The sequence below is a fragment of the Pteronotus mesoamericanus genome, unplaced genomic scaffold (genome assembly GCF_021234165.1).
Source record: "Pteronotus mesoamericanus isolate MK-2021 breed Mesoamerican mustached bat unplaced genomic scaffold, CSHL_Meso_final contig_90, whole genome shotgun sequence".
Lineage (NCBI taxonomy): Eukaryota > Metazoa > Chordata > Mammalia > Chiroptera > Mormoopidae > Pteronotus > Pteronotus mesoamericanus.
Genome location: NW_026555277.1, coordinates 32,254,318 through 32,262,055, shown reverse-complemented (window position 1 = coordinate 32,262,055; position 7,738 = coordinate 32,254,318).

The following is a 7,738-nucleotide window of genomic DNA, read 5'->3' as shown; positions in this document are numbered from 1 at the left end:
AAAGAATTAGCAGTCTTTAAACAACAACATCATTCTCTCAGTAAACCAGACTCAACACCACGGAGTCATCATTGGCGTGTCCTGTGTGCAATTTTAGATAAATATTTTTGAGTGGTTGCTTTGTGCCAGACACTGTGCTTGGCACTGAGGATACAAAGGAAATATAACACGTTCGTGTCCATGAAAAAAAATCAGCCTGGTGGGACGGAGAGATGAATGAATGAACATATCTGGCAAATGATCTGACAGGAAGTCTCCGAGGTCTCTAGCTTTTGCATGTCATCTTTCCCTCTGATTCTCAATGGACGTTGTCTGAACCACCATCCTGTGTGACTGCCGATGTCATGGTCCCTTCCCAAGAGCTTTTCAAGTTCAGTGGGTAAGAGCACAGATTTGGGTGCCAGACTGCATAAACTTGAGTGCTGGCTCCACTCCTTCCTGAATTTCTTGGAAGTATTTTACTTCTCTGTGCCTCTGTTTTCTTATCTATAAATTCAAGATAATAAGATAAGTGCTAAGATTGAAGGAGTTAACATTTGTAGAGACCTCAGAATAGTATCTGATGTAGTGAGGGCCTTAATTTCTCCAGTGTCCACTTCTTCAGGCTGCTGTCTTCCCATCAGTCTACAGCATTTTTAGCGGTAACAATTGCTTCCTTTTATTTCACAAAACACTGCTAATACACACTCTCTTTATGCAGACATTGCTGCAACCTCGTGTCCAATGATGATGCTTCTTTCCAAGAAAAAGTCACTTATTGGACATTTGCTTAGAACTTAGCTCACTGTTGTGTTGCAAGAGTCAGCTCTTAAACCTCAAGACCAGGGGTCCCCTACAGCCTGTCTTCATCCCCCACCACGAGTCAAGTGCCCCCAAAGCTCTCCTTTTGCCCCAGAAAATAAAAGCCCTATAAAATAATAATTTCTACAGAAATACTTCCTGCTCATAGCAAGACTATTTTTCATTGTTATGCACAATAATTTAGCAACTGGTCCTAAACTGCCCTCTCACAAAGCAGCATTCGCTTTCACCTTTGCATAATTCCAAAGGCCCATTATAAGTTGTTTTTCTTGCAAATACAAAAAGCAATCTTTGTGTAAAGAATTCTGCAGTTACCTCTAGAATAGCTTATGTTAATTATATTTATTTCATGTGGTTTGAACTTTTTTGGCGCCTGCTACGTCTGTATACAATATTATTATCGGAGAGAACAAATCCTGCATGGAAAGCCAAGAAGGCTTCTTAGAGGAGGTGATATATATGCCTTAGGTCATCTTTATTTAGATATTCTTCTCCTCAAATGTCTGTTAAGGGTAATGAATGGGAGGAACTAAAGAAGAAATATGGCAAAACATCAGCAGTGAGTATGTAAGGGTAAAGGACTTTCAGTTGTTATTTTCTTCTTTATATTTTTTATACTTTCTGACTTGCTATAATGTACATATTACATTTAGCATAAGAGGACAAAATGGTATTTTAAAATGTCTCTTATACCTGATTTTTTTCATTGCCCCCACCTTCTCCACATTCCATCATTTTCCATGCTGCATCAATTTCATCTTGACACTTTCCTGCTTAAGACCTAACAGTGGTCGCCTTTCGCTTTTCTCCTCGTATTTCCCACTGCACACTCTCATCACCCAAAGACATAATCTCAAATTTCAACAAAAAAAATGACTGCCTTTTCCCTATTTCTGAAGATATTTCCAGGAAAATATCTCACAATGGCTAACACTCCTTACTTGGGAAGGTGGCAAGAGACAGAACTAAATATAAAGCTGTTTCTATGTTTAACTACTTTCTAGGAATCACTATTGTTTGTTTACATTATTAATAGCTGCATTTCTTGGATGAAGTTAAGTAATTTGCCCAACATCATACAACTAGAAGGCATCAGAGCCTGGACTGGACCCAGGGAGGCCGGGTGCCAAAGCCATGCCCTTTCCATTATACCATGCCCTTGGCAACAAGAGCTAATCACATTTATATGCACTATCAGTTGCATACATTGAAATATCAGGTTTGAAACTAAAAGATCGTTTCTAAACAAACTAATTCATTTCCATAGTTCTGGTAGCTTGTGCCTCAGGATTTAGCATATTTTATACTACCATGTGTTTTTGCTAATTTTTCCTGATGTATAAATCTCATTTCCTTAATCAGATTATGGGCTTAATGAGGCGATGGCCATGTGCTAAGCACATGCTAAGGACTCACTATAGCATACACTAAGTAAATACTAAGAACTCACATACTAAGAACTTCATTTCAGTTGAATACTTACTTTATCAAAATAGTATCTTAAAGGTTATATGATTCCTAACCAAAATACTTGAAAAAAATAATTTACCAATTTAGAGAATGTTTAATAAGTGAGATAATGTTTTTACAATGGCCAGGAAAAAGCTAATATATCCTTAATTAAACGTTTTATTACATCATCCTCTATTAATATTTCTCAAACACTGAGGATTCTCAAACACTGCCACTCTTACAAAGAAAAACAGCTTATCATCATAATCTACAAAAGAAAACACAAACAGGCATAAACATTAAAACGTAATATATTTATGGAACTACATGGGCCAAGAGGAGATGGAAAGATAAAATAAAAAGGAGGTGAAGCCAACTCCGACTTGCATTCCAGGGACCTAGAGAAATAATTTAATATGCCTAGGCTCAGTTTTTACCCATCAAATACCTGAGAAAATAAAAGCACTTGAGAGACTGACCCATGATATTTCGGTCATGAGGTTTACTAATCCAAGTAACTCATCTGAAAATGTCAAACTGTCATCATTTGCTTATAAGCATTGCTTTTGGAAGCGTAGATTGCGTGATGTGACCACTTATGAAATAAAATTCTGTACCTGGGGAAACAGTTTCCTGTTTCCTCTGTCCATTCTGCCTCATCAGAGGAGTAGAATGACAGGTGTGATGTTCATGAGCAAATCATCACCTTCATTAGGGCAAATTACACAACTTTCTTCTCTTTGTGGCGTGTTTCTCTCGCTTCTTCCATTTCATCCCCCTCCAGCATTTTCCTTTTGGATTGGATCGTATTTTCATGTTTTGTTTTGTTTTTTTTCATTTCATTGAGGTATCATAGCTCCCCAGGTAGACTGTGAGCTTTCCAGGGTTGTTTTTCTCTATTTTCTATAAACCCCTTTGGCTCTTTATATAGTAGAGTGTTGAAATAGGCATTCAATAAATTAAAGTATTATTGGGTTTTATTATTTTAGGGAGACAGAAATGGAGTCATCCCTCTACTCCTTGATTCTTTGGACTTCACTAAAACCACAGCACAGCTGAAATAACAACAGCACCAGCTTGCTTTTTTACAGTACCATATACTTTTCAAAGTGTTTTCACATTGCTTATCTCATTTATTTCTCACCAAAATCCTATGAGGTAAGTAGAGCAGATATGGCTTGTCTCATTTGATAGATGGTGAAACAGAGGAAGAGAGGGGTTAAGTGACTTGCCCAGTCTCTCACCACTCCAGTACATCTGCCAGAATTATCTTCCTAAAAATAAATATAAACATGACATTTCCCTGCATAAAATCATCAACAGGACTCTGGCTGTCTACAGGGTAAAGTGCAAACTCCTTAGCAGGGCATGCAAGTCCCTTCACTTCCTGGCCCCATGCTCCTCGCCAGTTTCATCTTCCACTATTTCCCTGGTACGTCCATGCCCCCAGCCACACAGAACTGCCACTTCATGGCTCCCAAGTCTGCGTGCCTTTGGTAAGGTGCCAGGTGGGCGCTGGAAGCGTCGGGGGAAACACTTTGTAAAGTATAGGATCGCCTAACCACTATGCCGTACACCTGAAGCCAATACAGAATAATATTGGAAGTAAACTGTACTTGAAAAAATATGTACTGTATGATTTGCTTATTTATTAAGTCTTCTTGTCCCTCTGCTCGAATGTAAGCCCCACAGGGGCAGGGACCTTTGCTGGCTTTGTTCACCGGTGTATACCAGGTGTCCCGAAGAGTGTCTGACAGAATAAGCGCACAGGCAATTCAGAAAGCTTTAACTAAGCACCCGCTGTTCTGGCACTGAGGCTGTAGAGATGAAACACAGCCTTGGGCTCAGAAAAAGAGAAGTGAAGTAAAGCATTACAATGTGCTGGGTGATAATGCAGTGATAGTGGTGTGTGCCGGGCAAGATGAGAACACAGATAAGGAGCAGCCAACGAGGCCAGGGCCAAGCAGGGTGTAGGTGAGAGCTGGAGACAGGAAAGGCTTAGGCTTCATCCAGAAGGCGATATATAAAGAGAGTCTTGACAGCCATACCCAAGTTCACAAGTTCAGAAGGAGGTGGGGAGAATCTTTGCATTTCAGAAATTACAAGCAACTTTTTCTAGCTTGATCTGAGAGTGCATATGGGGGTAGGATATAAGTCCAAAGAAGTAATATCTGTACGGAAGAGGGAGACAGAGCTCTTGAGCATAAGGAGCTATGTTTTGGCCTCAGATTAAAATGTGATTAGGTTGTTTCTACCTCCAAAACAAGTGTGCTTCAGAACACCCTTTATCTACAATGAAAAACCGCCAGGAATGATTAATTCTATTATTAATAGTTTAGAGAGGAAAACAGTCTGGAGTCAGGGTATTTCAGGTTGATCTTCTGAGACTTTAGAGGAAGATCGTGGAGTGTGTATCTTGAAATATTAACCCCGCTCATTCATGGAGCTTCTAGATCAGCAGAAATTTGATATATTTTTCTTTATTAAGCCCTTTCTTTTGCTCTTTTATAATTTTGAAAGAATTTTCATAACTAGAGGTATATCTAGTTAGAGACGAATTGTGGTAATTGAATTAATTTCAAGACAGCGATATTTTTATTCTTTGAGTGACTCAGTGATTTTAAGCCATCTAATGACTATCAAGCACTATGCTAGGCTCCTTGCTACAAAGACTGGTAACACAGGGTCATGGCTGTTGAGGGGCTCATTGAAGAGTAAGGATAGGCAGAGATATAAGTAGAATATAATGCTGCAAAGATCAAATATGGAAGTGTGCGTAGGATACAGCGGGCAGAGAAGGAAGGGGCTGCTTCATTCCCCTGGGCACAGGGAGACAGGGAAGTATGCATACAAGGTTTCCCCAAGCAGGTGATGTTTGATCAGACTCTTGAAAGTTAGTGTGTGTTCACCAGTGTACACTGGACAGTAAATATTCACAGTAAAGAGAGAAGCACAGCAAAGGCTTGAGGATATGGAACAGGTTGGTGAGTTCAGGAAGCCCAGTTGAATAGGACTGGATCTGTGGGGTCATGTGGGTGTAGGCACTGAAGCATGTGATTCTTTATATGCCATGGTAAGGAACTGAGATTTCATTCAATAGGCCAGTGTTTCTCAAATTGTGGTATACAAATACTTAATTCAATAGGAACTGCACTAAAGGTTTTTCCAAGGAGGACTATTTTATCACTGATATTATTTAGAAGTGACTGTGCACGGTGGTAATAAAAAACAAACTAATCAGCTTTATTGTTTTTAAATGATCTAAAGACAGTGCACCTTCTAGTGTTCATACCCTGAGCCAAACTCCTCCCACTATCCTGTCCTTGGTGTGGAACCAGATAGATGTGCTTTTCTGTATGCATGTTATGTTCCAATATCAAAGTAAAAAGAAGAAAGTCTGTCTGGGGCAGCTCACAGCATTGTTGGAAGAGCTGGACAAACAGGCTCTTTAAAACCACTCCCCCGCCACATGGCCTACCTGGCCTACTAAAACCATTACTGCTGCTGACATTGTTGTTGCTGAAGGCCAGAGGCCTCTACCACCACCTTTGCCAAGCAAACTGACTATGCATAGAGCTTTCTTCTTCAAGTTGCTCATTTCCAAATATTCTCTCAAGTTGGTCTATCTAACTGGTAGATCCTAGGTTAAATTTTGGGCAATTTATATTTTGGATTGCCCCTCAGGGGAGATAGGAATCAGAAGGCTGGAAATCCAAAAAGTGGTAAGTAGCCAAAAAAAAGAAGATATGAGAAAGTCCACTACAACATACTTCTTAGCTATTCAATGCCAACATGTCCTTATTTGATACTTAAACTCATTAACAGCACATGAACAATCACAATAAAATTCTCCTAAGGAACATAATGCAAATATTCCTCAGTCTCTTCCAAAAAGGAGACAATCTAAAAGAAAATCTCATCCAAGTTCTGCATCCAGCTCAGACTCTTAGCTCTCTGGATGACATGTAGGTCCAGATGTGTCTCCTCAGGGCCCAGTGACTTTAATACTAAAAGATAAAGGCAACTACCTCCAATACCCGCAATATACAACAATAGACAAGGAGCAGAAATGCAGTAACAGATCCCAATGGGGAAAGAGGAGAATGGGAAACACAGGGTAGTCACAGCAAATATCAAACACTGTGTTCTGGCATCTGGATTGAAGATTCCTTGCTGGTGATCCAAGATCTTGGTTAGCAAGTCTGACAGCCTCTGCTTCTGCCTTCTAGAGTAATCCCTTAGCCCATTATTATCCATGGCCTCATATGAGAAGGGCTTTCATAAGGATGCTTTTCTTCGTGGCCTCATAGAGCTCTCCCAGTCCACTTCTAATAAGTGTGAGTTTAGGGACTTGGGTGGCCTTAGGGGTTGAACAATTACAGACTATTGTCAGACAAGTCTGGAGTTTCTTTGGCAGTATACTGTTGTGAGATGATTTTCCTTGTGTTTCTTGTATTTCTGTGTACCTTGTATGCAAAGGCACTGATGGCCCTTTGCTTCAGACTATCTTCTCAAGGATGTGTGTGTAGCAAACAGCCTTAGAGGACAGAGATAGTGTTTCCCTCCAGAACCAAGGGCAGACATGCTTATAGTGCATTATAAACTGTTTGGGTTCCCTAAATCAGGGCTCCTTTCCTGTAATGTACACATCTGGGCCCATCCACATCATCTTAATTAACCTCTGCCCTTTGGGTCATTGCTGAAAGGGGTAAGAAGTGACCAGGATATGTTAACATGAATTATATCTACTCTTTCCTCTCATGACAACAACATAAAACATCATGGTTTATGTCTCAAGAAACAAAAGGAGACAGTTTTCCATGGAAGATGCTTTGATATCATATAACAAAGTTCATGATCTTTTTAGCCTGCAGAATCCGTGTCCTTATGGTCAAAGCCTTACCTCTTTCAGTAAGCCAATACTCTATTTTAGGTTCTATAAATTGAAGCACGCCATTTCAGGTACTAAATCTGTTCGGTTAATTAAGCTGGCTCCAAGTAACAAAATAATACTGATATATAGTGGCTTAGACAAATAAGGGGTGAATATTCCTTACAAAATTAGAAATCCACAGGTAAGTTGCCCAGGGCTGGAACAGTGGTTCCATAATGAACCAGGACGGAGAAAGGCAAAGGGACAGAGGCTCCTGCCAGTCAAGTGTGCCTCCACTTAAAGAACTTCGGAGAAAGCCCCCCACATGCAACTTTCCTTTCATCTTAGTCAAAAGATGTCACATCCCCAGCTCAGCTGCAAGAGTCTTAGAAACAATCCTGTAGGTGGGAATGATGTTATCCTGAACAACAGCAGGATTCTGCTAATAAAGTAAAAAGAGAACAGTGTGCATTGGATAAGTTACCAGCAGTGTCTGCCACAGGAGTTGTTTTTCAAATTTAAATGCTATATAGGACAAATAAACTAGATCTGTTCTGCAGGCTCTCTGGGTACCATCTCAGAGGATGAGTGGCAAGGTAGTGAACGCGAAGG